The 4,001-nt window shown below is 36.3% G+C and overlaps 1 pseudogene; it reads left to right on the forward strand.

Moving 5' to 3' along the window:
* The first annotated feature begins 546 nt into the window (after positions 1–546).
* On the forward strand, positions 547–1,544 carry LOC132904143 (uncharacterized; annotated as a pseudogene).
* The last annotated feature ends 2,457 nt before the right edge of the window (positions 1,545–4,001 follow it).

Here is a 4,001-nt window from a genome sequence, read left to right on the forward strand (position 1 = left end):
CAAGATGACATTAATTTGAAACATGTTTATGATGAGCATGTTGGGTCTGATATGTCATGGAATCAATTTCGTGAAATGTGTTTTCGTGTGGTTCCCGGCACTATTACAAAAAAGAATAGGACCACTCCATCTCTTTCCCATGGATGTCGTAAAAGGCGACTAAGGGATAGGCTTATAAACTTAGGATTCCTCTTTTAGGCGATGGGCTAGCAACCTGTCACTATTTGAATCTCGGTTCTATCATTAAGCCAAATAGCTGAACGTGGCCATTCAGTCTTTTCAAGACTGTTGGCTCTGTCTACCCCGCAAGGGATATAGACGTGATCATATGTATGTATGTATGTATGTATGAAATGTGTTCAAAAGTTTGGAAAAAGCCTTTTAATTATCTTGTTATTAATAAGGATTGTGATAAAAACATAGGATGTTATAGGTCAGCATTTGACACTTTTATAGTTCTAGATTAACATACTTAATACAATGTAGTGATAATGAAAGGTCACTTTAAAGTGTGATTTGCGACTGAACACAATATCAAGCAGTAAAATGGAAAAAACATTTAAAAAACAAATAGTTAAGTCAGCAGCAGCTGTTAAAAGAAAAGTGGGGATGATTAACGATACAAAAAACGTAAATAATATGGCACTGGAGAAAATTTCCAAACCTATTGTTGATCCCCTTAATTTGATAGCCAATAAAAATAATGAAAAGTGGGTTGAGAATGAAAATAATTACATTCCCTCTGTTGGGAAAAAATGTAAAAATGAAAGTACATCGTCTTATTCATCCAATGAAGAATCGAATGACACTGTTTCTGAAAGCGACTTTCCTAATAATTACAACAAAACTTTAATTTCCACACCTTCTGAAGATCATAATGTCAGTGAAGGTTCGTTCAAATCTATTGCGTCTTCTCCAGATAATCGTCAAACTTTGTCGTGGTCTACATCATCAGAAGTAATGGATGCTATACCTTTTGGAGTAAGACATGAGCGGGGAAAACTAATGCTTGGCAATATTCGTGTTTTCGATAATGATAACATTCTGAAAATAGGAACCGAATCTTAAAGAAGACAGATGATTTAAGAGAGTTACTATTTAAAAGGAAACCTGATCTAGAAAAAGTCAGAGAGGAGGACTTGCAAAATTATAAATTGTTACTAATTGATACTAATGCACATCGACGTAATTATGAGTCATCTAAACCTATAAACAGTAACAAAGGTTTTAAATACATTAATGTCATTAAGCCTTTATTTAAATTCTCAAAAAATATGACTTCAAGTGTAGAAAGTCTCCCTCAAGGAAAAGGTATTCTACTTCTGAAAAAAGTAAAAAAATATACTGATTATGTTTATTGGGATGATCCCAACGAACTGGTAGAACGATTAAAATTGTTGTTAGGATCACGAGCGGCTGGCAATAGTGGTGTAGATAATGAAATTATTGCAGTCATAGAAGAATTACGAGAAGCTGGAATTATAAATATAGAACATAAACAGCTATCACCACAGAAAATGACCAGTATAATTCGAGATCTCTAATCATCTAGACAGCAATGAATGTAGATAAGTTCGGTCATCACGTCCATAAACGTTTGCGATTATTGGAATTTATCGACACTTTAAACGATACATTGGTGAAAACTGATGCTGGACACTATGATTTGAAAACATCTAAATTAAAAGGTCTTTCATCTTCAAATGAAGCCGATGAAGCAGTGAACAAAGCATACGTCGATAATATACTACAAGAGTTAAGAAAAGAAATAAGAGTGGTTAATGATAATATACAAGTATATTTAAAAAAATTGGAAAAAGCTACATCAGACCGTTTGTCAAAATCGTTTTATACAAAACAAGAAATAGGTAATTTGATTGAACTTAAATTGAACCAACACAATGAGCAAAAAAAACATAGTGGATGAAATTCATTAAGCAGCAAGAAGAAATTTTCCTCGTCGATTTACAATTATAAAAGGAATAGACGACTTATGGCAAGCTGATCTTATGGATTTTCAGAAATATTCTTATTTTAACAAAGGATATAAATATGTTTTAGTTGTAATAGATACTTTTACAAAATATGTGTGGACATAATTATCCTATAAATTCAAAAAACAAAAAATGTGTGACAAAAGCAATGTTTGAAATTTTATCTCGTTCAAAACGAAAACCTATAAATTTACAAACTGATTTAGGCAAAGAATTTTATAATGATGCTTTTAATAAATTGTGTAAGAAATATGACATTAATCATTATTCCACCTACTCCACCAAAAAAGCTTCTATTATGGAAAGAGTTATTCGTACAATAAAATGTAATCTTTACAAAATGTTTAGTTTGTATTTTTCAAATTTAAATTCCGTTGTAGAAAAATATAACAATACTACTCACCGTACTACTAAATTTAAACCAGTCGACGTAAATAAAGTAAACCAGATACATGTTAGATGTAACATATTACGTGCACAAAAGCGAGTTTTATATCGCAAGCCTAAGTTCCACGTTGGTGATAGTGTTCGGATAGGTAAATTTAAAGGTGATTTTTATAAAGGATACACTCCCAACTGGTCGACAGAAATATTCGTTATTGTCAAGGTAAATGATACGAATCCACCAACATACCTATTAGAAGACAAACATAAACAGGAAATTTTGGGAGCTTTTTATGAATATGAATTACAAAAAACGAAATTTCCAGAACTTTATCTTATTGAAAGAGTTATTAAACGTCAAGGTCATAAACTTTATGTAAAGTGGTTAGGTTTAAGTGAAAAAGAAAATAGTTGGGTGGACAAGAATGCATTACTATTGTAATATAAAGTGAGCGTCATAATAAATATATAAAATACGCCGTGTGGTTCCCGGCACCATTACAAAAGAATAGGACCACTCCATCTCTTTCCCACGGATGTCGTAAGAGCCGACTAAGGGATAGACTTGGGATTCCTCTTTAATGTAAATCCCTGCCAATCTAAGGTCTGCCGCGCCGATGGATGCATGGCTAGGGGCGAGCCTAGTCTCGAGCGTGCCACTTCCGCCATGGGGTTGGGCGACCCCCAGGTAATGGCTAGCCTTACCCTGGCATGCGGGGCTCTGCTGGGGCGGACAAAATTTTTCCCTAGCGTCTCGTGGGAATCGCATTATGAACCTTAAAAAGCATATAAATGGCGGCGATGGTGTCCGCACCCCATCACGTCTCGTTCCCGGCGGGAGCGGTATGCGGTCTGCTGAAAGCCGCTTTGCGACGATGAATGTAAGAGGAGGAATGAAGGATAAGATTGAGGAAGTATGCCAGATGATGGATGAAAGACGTTTGGATGTGTTGTGCGTGAATGAAACGAAGCGGAAAGGATGCGACGCGACGCAGCACGGCCCTTACACGGCGTATTGGTCTGGAATTTCCAGTACCAGCCGAGGCTGTCAAGGGGTCGGTCTAATTCTTTCTGCACGAATGGCTGAGTGCGTGAATGAGTATGAGTGTGTCAGCCCTCGTCTTCTATGGATTAGGCTGAAAGTTGGAATCACTCGGATCTTCGTTCTAGGTGTTTATGCACCTTGGGATGTGGGTTCGAGGGGTACAACATCAGCAAAAAGCGAAAACGAGGAGTTCTGGAATAGTGTAAGAGAAGTATTGAAAGTTACCAAGCCAAATGAGAAGATTATTATGTTAGGTGATTTTAATGGATGGGTGGGTGTAAAGCGTGATGGATATGAAAAGGTGCTTGGTGCGTTTGGTGACGAAAAGGTGAATGATAATGGAAGAAGTGTATTAGAAATTTGTCTAGAGTGGGATCTTTTTGTGTCGAACTCAATGTTTCAACATAAAGAGATCCACACCTACACAAGAGTGGAAGGTATTTTAAAAAGTATGATAGACTTTGTGATTGTAGATGAAAGATTGAAGAACAAAGTGCTGGATACCCGTGCATATCGCGGTGCTGGCATTGACTCGGACCATTTACTGGTGATATCCCGGATAAGGGGTATCTTCAATC

The sequence above is a fragment of the Amyelois transitella genome, chromosome W (genome assembly GCF_032362555.1).
Source record: "Amyelois transitella isolate CPQ chromosome W, ilAmyTran1.1, whole genome shotgun sequence".
NCBI classification, from domain to species: Eukaryota; Metazoa; Arthropoda; class Insecta; order Lepidoptera; family Pyralidae; genus Amyelois; species Amyelois transitella.